Source organism: Macaca nemestrina, chromosome 9 (genome assembly GCF_043159975.1).
Source record: "Macaca nemestrina isolate mMacNem1 chromosome 9, mMacNem.hap1, whole genome shotgun sequence".
NCBI classification, from domain to species: Eukaryota; Metazoa; Chordata; class Mammalia; order Primates; family Cercopithecidae; genus Macaca; species Macaca nemestrina.
Genome location: NC_092133.1, coordinates 31,991,774 through 32,006,552, shown reverse-complemented (window position 1 = coordinate 32,006,552; position 14,779 = coordinate 31,991,774). Strand labels below are relative to the sequence as shown.

Genomic DNA, 14,779 nt, shown 5'->3' with positions numbered 1-14,779 from the left:
CAGGATCCGTGAATAAAAGGGAATATATTAACACAAAATACTCCTGCTTTTTAACCCCACATAGTTCTAAGGAAATCTAATACAAAGGCTTGGGATCCACTTACAGTTGCTGTACTAGAGGCAAATGTTAATTAGTGACATTGACAATCGTCATTTTCTTTGTAAACCTACTTGGTGACTGGAAGCTGCAGGAATCTTGTTATATGAGCCTTCTGTCTTTGAACAACAAAGTCTCAGTCTGACCTTCCTGAAACAGACAAGAAAGCTGCCCACCTCAATTACAGGCCTCAGCTGAGAATCAGGGTTTGGTGTCCACACAGCCTCTCTAGATTGCCTGGCTGGGTCCAGTGACTGTGTCTTATCTTTTAGCGAGGCTCCCTGTTTCCTCCTCCAGTGCCCTCTTCTATGGTGGGATGCACAGAAGGCATTTAATAAATGATGACTGAGCCTGTGGCTGGCTACCTCCCTGCCTTCAGGAGTGCCCTCACTTTATAGATGGGGAAACAGAGGCACACAGAAGTGCAGTACTTTGCTTGAGTTCCTTGTTGGAATACCTGGTTCAGGCAGGAGTCTCAGTTCAACCCCTAATATTCATCTCTTCTACTCTCCGAACAGAGAGTGCTTGAGAAGTTCCAGCATTTCCATCTTCAAAGTCAAGAAATAGGAGAAGCAGTTGTAAAACAAGACCTGAAGCTAAACAGTCTGGGTAGATGACTAAGCCACCGTCCTTCCCCAGGCCTCAGTGTCCCCATCTATAAAATAATGGTTTGGATAGGATGATCTCTCAGATCCCTTTACGTTGCCTATGGGTGTATACCACCCTGCGTTCACCAGCCAATTGAGGCCATTCTTCTTCTTGCATTTCTTTACCTCCTTGAGTTTCTCATGAGTTTCAAGGGGGCGCTGTGAAACTGGTTCCTGGGCAGCCAGCAGGCCCTTCCTTGGAGCTGCCTGGCTGCTTGGTTTCCCTGATGGTAACCAAGCCCTCTCTGTCTTTCCAGGAACCCAGACCTTTTCTTATTGTTGCTGTCTGTTTCCATTTGCTTCTTTTATTCTCCAGGTTTTCCTTGACTCTGATGTTTTTCCCCCTGCTGCACAACAAGCCCTTCTGATCTCTGTGAAAGGCAAACCCGTGTCATTCTTCCAAATCATCATTGTATGACATGTTTTTATATCAGCCGGACAAAGGAGCTATTTGATCAGGGGGTATGGTGTGTGATTGTAAGAAATTCAGCTAGTCGGTGGCAACCATTGTTCCCCAAGCGGCTCCCTGACCCCATTCTGTTCCTGGAAAAACTCCCTGAGAGTGGCCTCTATTCATGGAGTAACACCAGTCCCCAGCCGCGCTCCAGAAGCATGCTCAATTCCTAGCAGTGTCACCGATAGCTGCCCGCAGCCACCCTTTAACTCTTTCATCAGCATTAGGTTTCCAACCCCACAGCTGTTATCACGGCCGTGAGCTCAGGGGGTTAGAGATATAGGCATGCTCTCTGCTCTCCCTCTTATCTTGGAGAAATTCAACCTTCCTTTGAAATGGTCATTTGGAAATTACCCGTCTGCTGCTTTCAGCGCAGCAGGCCTGGCTAGCACGCCTGCCCTCCTCGGTTTTCCCCTGAGGATAGCCTCCCAGTGCTGCCAACTCACAAGCCCTGCTGCTCAGTGGCCTCCCTCCTGGTATGGAATCTAGTGGCACCTCAAAACCATTTCTGATTGCCTGAGGTTGAAGTGTGGGGCCCCTCACCCTAGCCTCAGATTCCTTGCCAGATTGTTCTGGAAATGAGGAAATACTTCCACACACTAATGAATATTACTTACTCAGCCTTCCCTTTTCTTTTTTGCAGTATACACTGGGCCCCTATATGTGTAAGACCTTGTATCAGGTATTGTAGGAGAGACAGAATTGCATAAAAATTGGCCCTTGGCCCTGGGAACTCCATCCATTACAAGAAATGAAGCAAGTAGACATGAATCCGTAGAAACATCCATAACATTTAATACTGGGTGATTATTTGAAGTGTCTTAACACCTAACAGCATTGGAATTTTTCTCTTTTTTTTTTTTTGAGATGGAATTTCGTTCTTGTTGACCAGGCTGGAGTGCAATGGTGTGATCTTGGCTTATCGCAACCTCTGCCTCCCAGGTTCAAGTGATTCTCCTACCTCAGCCTCCCAAGTAGCTGGGCTTACAGGCATGCACCACCATGCCCAGCTAATTTTTTTGTATTTTTAGTAGAGGCAGGGTTTCTCCATGTTGTTGAGGCTGGTCTCGAACTCCCGACTTCAGATGATCCACCCGCCTCAGCCTGCCAAAGTGCTGGGATTACAGGCGTGAGCCACCGCACCTGGCCTCCCGTGTTCATTTTACAGAGACTAGAAAAAGTGGAGGGACCTAAATCACTCAAAGCCAGTAGCTGAGCAAAGGCTCAAATGTAGAGTCTCTGATTCATTTTTCTCCTGGTTCATTCTATTAATTCATTGACTGTTCCTTTGCTCCAAGAAGCTGGCAGTAGATTAGACTGTTGTCATTTGTCTGTAACTATTATCAGGAAGTCAAGACCTCAAAGCTAATACAAATTTCAACGCAAGAGTCTAGAATCCTAAATCATGCTCCTTGGCCTCATCCCCACACCAGTGTTTCTGTGCCTTGAGTCAACAGAATGGCCTCTCCAGTAAGAGAATCTCAGCCTATCTCAATTCCGCCTTGGCTCCAGGGAAACACCCACAATACAACAGCTAAAATATTAAGGTCTATATACAGAGTGGCTGAAAAATTTATTGTCCAATGTACTGATTCATGCTACAACATGGATGAACCTTGAAAACATTATGCTGAGTGAAAGAAACCTGACTCAAAAGGCTGCATGTTGTATAATTTTATTTGTATGTGTAGAATAGATAAATCCATAAAGACAGAAGACAGTAGTTGCCAGGGGCTGGGGAGCGGGGGAATAGGGAGTGATTGCTAATGGATACAGGGTTTCTTGTTAGGGTAAAGAAAATGTTCTGGCTGGGAGTAGTGGCTCATGCCTGTCATCCCAGCACCTTGGGAGACTGAGATGAGAGGATCGATTGAGCTTAGGAGTTCAAGACCAGCCTGGGCAACATAGTGAGACCTAGACTCTACTAAATATTAAAAAAATTAAAATTAGCTGGGCATGGTGGCTTGCGCCTGTAGTCCCAGCTACTCAAGAGGCCGAGGCGGGAGGATCATTTGAGCCTGGGAGGTAGAGACTGCAGTGAACCGTGATCACGCCACTGTACTGTAACCTGGGCAACAAAGTAACCCCGTCTCAAAAATAAATAATAAATAAATAAATAATGCTCTAGAATTAAATAATACTGTTGATTATAAAACTTTCTCAATATACTAAAAGTATGAATTACATACTTTAAAGGGGTAAATTTTGTGGTATGTGAATTATATCTCAACCACAAAAATGGAAAAGATGGAGGAAAAAAATACCACCCAAAAAAAAGTTTGTCATCCAAACCAGGACTGAGGCACTGTTGTTTTTGAGACAGGGTCTCGCTCTGCTCCCTAGGCTGGGGTACAGTGACCCAAACATGGCGCACTGCAGCCTCGACCTTTACCTCTGAGACTCAGGCAATCCTCCCACTTTGACACTTTTGAAGTATTAATAATTACCCTGGGAAAATATGTATAAACCAGGACATATGGTGACTCTAGCTAAGGACAATGAATGAGAGCTCTGTGTGCTCTCTCTGTGTGCCACCTGTCTTTACATCTTCTCTAAGGAGCTTAAGCAAGAGCCTACCCAGCCAAGAATTCTGTGGCCACTGGTGGCCCTAGGGACCATGTGTACTGGTACTCTCAGCTCTCTTTGGCTCTTCTGCTCCCAAATTCGCCATGTCATTTGGGATTCTGCTTCCCAAATAGGACCTCCTTTTTTTGTAATGAGCTTTAAAGATTTACTCTACTGACATACATTGGACCTCTGCCTGATCACCAGATTTTCATTCATCCATCCATCCATCCATCCATCTATCCATCCATCCATCCGTCAATTATGTGGTTTCTACTGGTGCCAGGCAGTCGGTCAGTATAGCAGCTGAGGAATACAGATGGATAAGTTAAGTTTTCTTCCCTCAAGAAATTCACTTTCTATTAAGAAGGCCGGCATTTTAAGTAGAAGGCAGTGAAGACATTTCCAAGCTAGAAGGATGTATTGGGTACAAGAAGGCCCAAAAAAGGGGGAGGTTGGCTTTTCCTGAAGGTGGGACTTTCCCCATGCCCACCTCTGCACATTCCAGAGAGACTGATGGGACCTCATTTGGCATCCCACAAGAAGAAAGGAGAATGCTTTCTCTGTCTTTGGTTTCCTCTCCTGTTCCCATGCTCTTCTCCCATTTGGTGGCTGCTCTTAAGTAGCCTCTCACTCCCCCCAGCACACTGGGACACTGCCACTGACTGGCATCTCTGGAGCCTCTTTCCTGGAGGCTCAGACTCCCATCCTCTAAATGTTGTCTGGCCCTTTTCTTCTTAAGTGCATTGTGTTCTTGCCCATTTTCCTGCCCACTTACAAAGGCTTATAAGGTTAAGCCATTTGCCCAAGGTCACACAGCTGGTTAGTAACAAAAGCCAGGCTAGAACCTGGGTTCAACCCTCAAAGTGAAGTCCTTCTGAGCTGCCAATGAAGGATTTTGTTTTCCTAACAAAGTACCTTGTAACCTAAAGAGGTGAACCCCATGCAATCTCAGATCCGCTTTTTTTTTTTTTTTTTTTTTTTTTGCTAATTTAGCCGCAGCATAGGCCATTCCAGGGGTGGCAGAGGTCATAAGTAGTAAGTAAATGATTAGCAATCCCCCCACCCCACCACGGGTGCAGGTCAAGATCTCAGCACAAAGATTAGGTTGGAACTTCTGATCTCTCCCAGCCTGTCTGCGTAATCCCAGTCCCCCGCCACGCAGTTTGGGACCCATCTGACAATGGAGTTTCCAAGACTGGGCAGAAGGAGCCATGGGATTCGGTTCTCCCATGATACAGAAGAAAAAGTTCACACGTCAAGAATTCAGAGTCAGAAAAGCTTAGCGGTTAAAAACCTGGATTTGAAAGGCCAACAGATCTGGATGTACTGATTAATTTAGAGACAAGGTCTCGCTCTGTCATCCAGTGGACTCAAGTGATACTCTCACCTAAGTCTCCCGAGTAGCTGGGACTACAGGTGCACACCACCTCACCCAGGTAATTTTTTATTTTTTGTAGAGACAGGGTCTCACTTTGTTGCCCAGACTGGTCTTGAACTCCTGGCCTCAAGTGATTCTCCCACCTCTGCCTCCCAAAATGCTGGGATTGCAAGTGTGAGCCGCTGTACCTGGCCCAGATCTGGATTTAAATCCTAGCTGTAAAACTTTGGAAGGAAGAAATTCCTTTGCTTTTCTGAACCTCAGTCACCCCAGTGTAAAATGAAGATAATGTATTCAGGGGAATAAACCCTCATGAAGGTAATAACTACCTCATAGTCCTATTTTTTTTTTTTTTTTTTTTTTTTGAGACGGAGTCTCGCTCTGTCGCCCAGGCTGGAGTGCAGTGGCCGGATCTCAGCTCACTGCAAGCTCCGCCTCCCGGGTTCACGCCATTCTCCTGCCTCAGCCTCCTGAGTAGCTGGGACTACAGGCGCCCACCACCTCGCCCGGCTAGTTTTTTGTATTTTTTTAGTAGAGACGGGGTTTCACCGTGTTAGCCAGGATGGTCTCGATCTCCCGACCTCGTGATCCGCCCGTCTTGGCCTCCCAAAGTGCTGGGATTACAGGCTTGAGCCACCGCACCCGGCTACCTCATAGTACTATTATGAAGATGAGATGAGATGAAGTGTACCAAGGCTTAGAACAACTCTAGTAGACAGCAAGGACTTAATAAATGGCATGTAGCTTTTGTTGTTGTTATCTTTTCTCAAACTATCTCTAATCTTAGAAGGGTCCAGGCTGGGTGTGGTGGCTCAAGCCTATAATCCCAAGCACTTTGGGAGGCCAAGACGGGTGGATCACGAGGTCAAGAGATCGAGACCATCCTGGCTAACACGATGAAACCCCGTCTCTACTAAAAAAATACAAAAAACTACCCGGGCGAGGTGGCGGGCGCCTGTAGTCCCAGCTACTCGGGAGGCTGAGGCAGGAGAATGGCGTAAACCTGGGAGGCAGAGCTTGCAGTGAGCTGAGATCAGGCCACTGCACACCAGCCTGGGCGACAGAGCGAGACGACTCCGTCTCAAAAAAAAAAAAAAAAAAAAAAGGGTCCAGAACTCTGGGGACTGTTGGCCAAGTTTCCCCAGATAATGTTTGCAGCCCTCTTATTTGCCCCATAATGGCAACTTCATTCATTAATTTACCAAAATGTATAAAGCACCTACTATATTCCAAGAATACTTGAAACATTATAGTTACAAATAAGAAGTCACAACTCACTGTTGTAAATAGAATAATGTATGAGACCAGAGGATTTCCTGGGAGACATAATAGAGAGTAGAAAAGTTTAGGTCTCGAATGGTATGTAGGAGTTCACTAGGCAGAGGGAGCAGCACATGAAAACAAACAAATGCATTGAAAAGCATGTAGCATTTGGGAAATGGTGAAAAGTTTTGCATCACTAGAACCTTCCAGAAAAGAGGAAGGAAGCCAAGCTCACACCTGTAATTCCAGCTAGTTGAGAGACTGGACGGGAGCATGACTTGAGCCCAGGAGTTCTGCAATATAGTTGCCTCTGTCTCAAAAAAAAAAAAGTGGGATCGGGCAAGGTAGCTCACGCCTGTAATCCCAGCACTTTGGGAGGCTGAGACTAGCAGATCACAAAGTCAGGAGTTCGGGAGCAGCCTGGCCAACATAGTGAAACCCAGTCTCTACTAAAAATACAAAAATTAGCCGGGTGTGGTGGTAGGTGCCTGTAATCCCAGCTACTCGGGAGGCTGAGGCAGGAGAATTGCTTGAACCCGGGAGGCGGATGTTCCAGAGAGCCGAAATCGCGCTGCTACCACTGCACTCCAGCCTGGGCAACAGCAAGACTCTGTCTCCGGAAAAAAAAAAAAAAAAAGCAATGTGGATGGAGGGAAGTCTGAGAAGTTGTGGTCAGATTGTGGAGGGCTCCCTATGCCTAACTCAGGAATTTGAACTTTACCTTGTGGGCAAAGGGAAACTGGAGATTTTTGAGACTGCGGGTGACTTGATATGCTCCTTGGCTTTGTTTAGAAATTTTTCTTCTGGATGCTTTGTAGTGGAATGACGGCAGAAGGAGCCCCCAAACTTTTGGGACAGGGAAGGGGATGCTGCCCCACCAGAAAGGCGAGAAAGTGCTGCTGCTGCTCTGGTTTCCCAGAGAGAGGAGTCAGTTTCCTCTCCACTTTTTGCATGTGCTCTTAGTTTATCTAAATTTCACAAAGGTTCTGAGAGACTTTCAAAGACTTCAGAATTTTTGCTTTCACAAAACAGAGCTGAGGTGACATCCTCTCAAAGTTCTTGGCACTACAAAAAACTAGTATTGATCTTGGTGTCAGGAAATCTAATTTTATCTCTAACTTCTTTCTCTGTGGTGTTTGAATTTTTAAAAAATATATGTGTTTTTTCTTTCTTCTTCTTCTTCTTTTTTTTTTTTTGAGACAGAGTCTTACTCTGTCACCCAGGCTGGAGTGCAATGGCGCGATCTCGGCTCACTGCAAGCTCCACCTCCTGGGTTCACGCCATTCTCCTGCCTCAGCCTCCTGAGGAGCTGGGACCACAGGCTCCCACCACCACGGCCGGCTAATTTTTTTTTTTTTTTTTTTTTGTATTTTTAGTAGAGACAGGGTTTCAGCGTGTTAGCCCGGATGGTCTCGATCTCCTGACCTCATGATCCGCCCGCCTCAGCCTCCCAAAGTGCTGGGATTACAGGCATGAGCCACTGCACCTGGCCAAAAATATACGTGTTTTTAAGATAAAGATGGGGATCTCAGTTTGTTGGCCAGGCTGATCTCAAACTCCTGTGCTCAAGTGATCCACCAGCCTCAGCCTACCAACGTGCTGAGATTAAAGGTGTGATCCCACCCCCGGATCTTACTGTTTGCATGTTGTATTACTTTTTATCCTTTTACTTTCGGCCTATTTATGTCATTATGGATTTAGTTTGTTTGTTTGCTTGTTTTTGAGACAAAGTCTCACTCTGTCTCCCAAGCTGGAGTGCAGTGGTATAATTTCAGCTCACTGCAACTTCCGTCTCCTGGGTTCAAGCAATTCTCATGCCTCAGCCACCCAAGTGGCTGAAATTACAGGCACATGCCACCACTCCCAGGTAATATTTGTATTTTTTTTTTTTTTTTAGTACAGACAGGGTTTCACCATGTTGGCAAGGCTGGTCTTGAACTCCGGGCCTCAAGTGATCCACCCGCCTCAGCCTCCCAAAGTGCTGGGATTATAGGTGTGAGCCACTGCGCCCGGCCTTCTAACTCCTGATTAATTAGCTGTATGAGCTTGGGCAAGTAAATCTCTGTTCCTCAGTGCCACTTCCCTTCAACAGGTGGGAACTCTCCCCTGACAGAAATTCTCCAGCACCGTGTTGGCACCTGTCTGGGGTCACTTTTGTCATTACATTCTGCTTTGCATTATTCGTTATTGTTGTGCTTTGTAGAGTGGAAAGAGTCTGGCATCAACAGATCTAGCTTTAAATCCTGGTTTGGTCACTTACCAACTGTATGGCTTGGAGAAGTTATCTAATTATCTGAACTCTCATTTCCCCTTCTGTAAGTCTGGAATATTGATACTTAACACATTGGGTCATTAGAAGGTCGATAGAAGGACTAATTGAAATAAAGTATGGGCTGGGCCCAGTGGCTCATGCCTGCAACCCTAGCACTTTAGGAGGCAGGAGGATCACTTGAGGCCAGGAGTGTGAGTCTAGCATGGGCAACAAAGCAAGGCCCCATCTCTACAAAATAAAAATAAAAAGTGAGCTGAATGTGGTGGTGCCTGCCTGCGGTCCCAGCTACTCAAGAGACTGAGGTGGGAGGATTACTTCAGCCCAAGAGATCAAGGCTGCAGTGAGCCCGTGATCCTGCCACTGCACTCCAGCTTGGGCGAAAGAATGAGACTCTGTCTAAAAAAAAAAAAAAAAAGAAAAGGAAAGGAAAAAGAAAGAAAAGAAATAAAGTGGCTGGGTGCAGTGACTCACACCTGTAACCCCAGCACTTTAGGGGGCTGAGGTAGGCAGATCACTTGAGTCCAGGAGTTCAAGACCAGCCTGGGCAACGTGGTGAAACTGTCTCTACAAAAAATACAAAAATTAACTGGGCATGGTGGCATGCACCTGTAGTCCCAGCTACTCGGGAGGCTGAGGTGGGAGGATTGATTGAGCCTGGGAGGTCGAGACTGCAGAAAGCCGTGATTGCACCACTGCACTCCAGCCTGACTGAGCGAGACTCTGTCTCAATAAAAATAAAAATAAAAATAAAAATAAAGTAAGTATGGCCCGGGTGGGTGGCTTATTCCTGTAATCCCAGCACTTTGGGAGGCCAAGGCAGGTGGATCACCTGAGGTCAGGAGTTCGAGACCAGCCTGGCCAACCTGGTGAAACCCCGTCTCTACTAAAAATACAAAAATTATCTGGGCGTGGTGGTGATCTCCTGTAATCCCAGCTACTCAGGAGGCTGAGGCAGAAGAATCACTTGAACCTGGGAGGCAGAAGTTGCAGTGAGCCAAGATCGCACCATTGCACTCCAGCCTGGGCAACAGAGCGAGACTGTCTCAAAAAAATTAAATTAAATAAATAAAGTATGTAAACAGTGCCTGAAACCCAAGGCACTCACTAAAAAACATTTGTGTGAACATAATATAGACCTCCCACCACACACACATACGGTAGTAGTCTTGCTACGTAAGCACTTAGCTTAAAACATTTATATAGTGGGGACTTAGTGTCAATATTGCTATTGCATTTATGCCTTGGTTTTCTTATCTTTAGGGTAATGATACTATCTGACTTAATGCACTGAATAGCTAGAATAAAACTGAAAAATATGCCCATTTGTAATTGCCTCTTCGACATTCAACCATAACTTATGTATGTGGTTTCTCTTACTAGACTGCAAGCTCCCTGGAAACCAGAATGAATCATTGGTCTCTCTGTAGAGAGAAATGGAATGGAGCCTAAGGCTTGGTGCATGTGCGTGGAAAGAATCATTCACAAGCCCCACATTCTACTTGGAGCAGTCCCCAAGCTGGGAGCTGCCTCCAGCCCAGCCTACTGTCCCCTTTCAGTTGGTACTTTTGCTGACTTTACACAGGCCAAGTGTAGTCATCACCCAAGTTTACTTCACGTTTGTCTTGAAGATAGTGTCCTAAGCTTCTTAACCCAGGCCCCAGTCACGAATGGCAGCCAGAAGCCTCGCCTTGAGCTGCTGAGATGTTGAAGAAGCGAGCAGGGACCAGCAGGGTCTCTCTCTAACTGCAGCACAGAGCCAGTTCTTGGTGCCAGTCCCAGAAGATGGTCATTCTGGGAAGCCTGAGCTTGGGGGCTGCAGATGAAAGGCCAGTTGGAGAGTCCGCAGCATCAGAATAAGCTCCCAGCCTTAGCACCAGCAAAATGACCCCTTCTCAGAGTCCAAAGCTGCTGCCCACTCAGCAGTCGCACAGGGAGGCCCCTGCCCCTGGGACCCATCCCAACCACCTCGCTTTGCCCTCATCCCCAGTTGGCTTAATTCCAAGGATCCTTCTAGACGGATTGGGATTCTCAGACGGCCTTCAGAGCCATGCCAGGGCCACATAACAGCTCAGCCAAGCACATTGATGCAGCGCAATTTGGTGGGCCAGCGCTGGAGGGCCTAGAGCTGCTCTGCAGCGGAAGTTTCCCTGTTGGATCCCTGGAAACCTCAAAGGCCATAGCCCCTCTGAGACACCTTCTAACCTGCATCTGTATCCTTGGAGGCAGGCAAGGAAGGGGTTGAGCTTAAGATAATCTACTCAGCCCGCTGAAGGCTTCCTCTGAGGGCTCTGGGCTGGCTAGGAAAAGGGGAAAATAAATTCTTCAAACAACAACCCTCATAGCGTGTACTGAGTGGATGCTGTGCCCAGCACTGTTCTGACTACCGGGTGTGCTTTCTTGTTGGCCTTCCACCTATAAGTAGGCACTATTGTGAATCCCATTTTACACATGTGAAGACTGAGTCCTAGAGAGGTGAAGAAACTTTCCCCGGGTCACAAGGATCCCAGCTGGACAAATGAGCACTCCTAGCCTTTGTCTCACATCATGGCTTGAAGGGGAAGAAAGAATTTATTTTGAAATTAACCACGGTTCTTGGGCTCTCCTGCAGGATTTCAAGTGTGCAGAATGCGGCCCGGCAGAAGGTGCATGAGTACTTCAGAGTGCAAAAGCCCTGGGTTCAGGTCCAAAGTCGGCCACTGCCTAGCTCTAACACTTCAGGCAAACTGCTTCAGTCAAATGGGGCTAGTAGTTCTGACCTTGCAGGGCTATTGTGAGGATCAGAATAACACACTCAGCATGCCTGGCAGCTGGTGGGTGCTCAGTACATGGTCGCCATAGCTATTACTCTCCTCTGCCCTCCCTTGGCTGAGCGGGTGCAGGCCCTCATTGATGCAGGCGGCCCCATCACTGACTGCTGCAGCAGCCCATTGGAGTAAGTGGAAGCAGCTGGGAGAGAGGTGGGGGGAAGAGGGGAAGGGAGGGGATAGCTTGAGAGCTTGAGTGACTGCAGGCCAGCCCTGAGGGCCTCATGGGGGATATAGGCCCTAGCCACAGGTGCACCAATTACTCTCCCCTCAAAGAAAGCCTGGGGTTCACTTCTCCCCCACCCCCGTTTTCCCACTCTGCTCAGCCCTGACCTTTCTGCAGAAGGCAGTGGCAGCTCCGCAGCACCAGTCCGCTGGCTGGTCGTTTGTCTTCAGGTTTCACAGCCTCCCTGAGGCTCCCAGTGCTTTGCAAGTTTTCCCTCCCTTTCCCAGCCACTTCCCAGTTAGCCTGGGAGCCTCTTAGTGGCAGCTCGGGTTTCATTCCTGGGAGCTTTGTTCCAAATGGAAGTTTCTGGTTGGGATAATCCCTGGGTGTGAGTGGTCAGTGCAGGAAGAGCCAGGAGCCTCTCTGGGAGGCAGTGGGAACAACCCCACCAGTCCAGGTGCTCTGAGGAGGGAGCAGAGCTGGGCTTCTTGTCCTGCAAGCACCTTCCCATCAAGGCCCAGGGGCTGACCCTGGGCAGCAGGCCTGGAGCCCACCTATCTCTTCTCTGGTAGGTCCTTGCCATCATCCTCTCCTGGATGCCCAAGAGAGTTCTGAAGGGTTCAGACCCTCCATCTCTTTTACCACCTGCTACAGTCGAGATGCCAGGCACAAGAAGCTGAAGGGACCCCGATCCCTGAGTCATCCAAAGCAAGTATTGTTTACATCTATTTTATAAAATAGGCTTCCATACAGGTTTTGCTCAGGAAAAAAGTTTCTGTTGCTAAAAAAAAAAAAAAAAAAATTAAGCAAATAATCTAATTCAAACCCTTTACATTACAGATGAGGAAATTAAGGTTCAGAAAAGACAAGTTTTTCCCGGAAGATCCTACAGCAATTTCATTCTCATCTATCTTCTCTGTGAAGGCTTTTGTGAGCCGCTCAGGCACAGTGCCTGGTGTTAACCCACGTGTTACCTGTGCCATGTTGTATGGCACACTCAGGTTCACTACTCTGGGAAGCCCAATACATGGGGCAGCCTGAAGGCAGGGACCTTGCCACGTCCACCCCGCTCTCTCCAGTAATTCAAAACTCAGTGTGCGTGGAATTCAACTGCTACTGAGTCAAGTGGAACTGAACTCCAGCAGAACCAGCCCAGGGTCCTGTCTTCCACCAGTTTTCAGCTGCCTGAAAACCAGCCGTGGCCAGCACACTCAGCATTCCTGCCCCCGTCCTCTAAACCCCAGCATCTTCACACAAGCCCTGCTCTTCCTGTCTCAGCCTTTCCCACTCTTCATCGGGAAGGCCTGTCTAAACATGGCCATCTGCTACGTGGGAGGCCTTGGGAGTCAGGGATCTATCCAACCTGTGCACCATTGCTTCCCAACGCTCTACTGCCTGGCATATAGGAAGTGCTCAGTAAACCCATATTAATCAATGCAAGGCACTAGGGAAAGGAAAGCCTTGGTATTTGGCTAGGAGGAAAGGTCAGAGCCTTTGTCAGCTCTCTGTGTTCTCAATGCTTGTCTCTTGTTCTGTTTTTCCCAACTCCGGCAACTCAGGCTTGACTTTTCCCCAATTTGCGTGGGCTTATTTGGAGTGAGAGGGAGGGGAGGCAAAGCCGGATTTCTGAGGGGCAGAAAGGCAAGAACGTGCACACTGGCCCCCAAGATAGGCAGGGAAACCATCCCCCTTGCAGCCACCACATCATCCATCCGTCTCAGTTCTCCCAGGTCTTCAGGGGCCCAGGCCTTTGGCAGCCACACCTGCTTGAATGAGTGGAAGGGATGGGGAGAGGCCAGTCTCTGTGTGCATGAGGGACCTTGCACAGCCTCTTTCCCAGCCTCCTGGCTGCCTTAGGCCCTCGGCTGCCAGAGCGGTTTCCCCAGGAAAGCAGCCTCCTTGCAGACTCTGCTCCTCGGTGCCTCTCTGATGATGCCACTGTGCAAACCTGGGCTTCCAGGGACTTAGCTTAGGCGGCCCACTCCCTCTCCCAGATTCCCTCCCGGCCGTATAGCCGCCATCATTGTTAGGAAGCATCGTTAAGGCACCCGCTGGACACTTGACACACTCATGTTAACTCAGTCCTGGCAACTCCTGCGGTGGAGTGGTTCCCTGTTGTGCAGGTGAGGAAGTGGAGGCTGGGAAAGGTGAGCTGACTTGTCCCAGTCGGCCAGGCAGTGACAGAGCCAGGATTCAAGCTCAGGGCTGCTGGACTCCAAAGCCATTGCCCCTCACCCTCACACCAAGCCACTTCTGATTTCTGGCCGCCCCTGTGGCCCTTTCTCTGACTTCCTTCTCTGACTCTGCTGAGGCCTGGGGGATGCCACAGCAGTGTCAGAGCGAATGCCAGGGGTAGGGGGAGAGAAAAAATAGAAAATCCCCTTTTCTTTCCATTCCCTCTGTCTACCCACCCTGCTGGTCTGATGAAAGTGCCCGGATGGGGGCCTGCTTCCTGGGGCCAGTTTCCTGCAGAGGGCCTGCCACCAATACCAGACCCTCCCATCCCTCACACACTCATACACACTCGTACCAGGGTTCCCCAGGCCAAAATAGCAACTTTAGACACCAACTGCTTAGGCTCTGACTGCCCCCCACACTCAGCACAAAGCTCTGGCTTTAGCCATTTGGTCACTCGGCTCACCTTGTTGTCAAGTTTTCTTTTCCCAGAGCCCCAGCTACCCATCACACCTCATTTAAGGACACCCCGGCTGGGCACGGTGGCTCACGCCTGTAATCCCAGCACTTTGGGAGGCCGAGGCGGGCTGATTACGAGGTCAGGAGATCAAGACCATTCTGGCTAACACGGTGAAACCCCGTCTCTACTAAAAAATACAAAAAATTAGCTGGGCCTGGTGGCAGGCGCCTGTAGTCCCAGCTACTCGGGAGGCTGAGGCAGGAGAATGGTATGAACCCAGAAGGCAGAGCGTGCAGTGAGCCAAGACCGAGCCACTGCACTCCAGCCTGGGTGACAGAGCGAGGCTCTGTCTCAAAAAAAAAAAAAAAAAAAGGACACTCCTAGCAGCCACCCTCCCTCCCTGGGCTGCTGTCATCCCTTCTCAGGAACCTCCTATGCCAGTCAGCTCAGGAACCCCCACCCCCAGCCCCCCAGGGAAGATAAGACCTGCCTTAA

General features: G+C 48.5%; 1 long non-coding RNA gene across 1 annotated transcript in view; it reads left to right on the top strand.

Moving 5' to 3' along the window:
- Positions 1 to 11,035, top strand: part of LOC139356202 (uncharacterized) — a 35,583-nt gene extending 24,548 nt beyond the window's left edge. The window contains exon 3 of the long non-coding RNA XR_011607686.1: positions 10,060 to 11,035. This is a non-coding gene — a long non-coding RNA (uncharacterized lncRNA). The remainder of the gene's footprint in view (positions 1 to 10,059) is intronic.
- Positions 11,036 to 14,779: the final 3,744 nt, after the last annotated feature.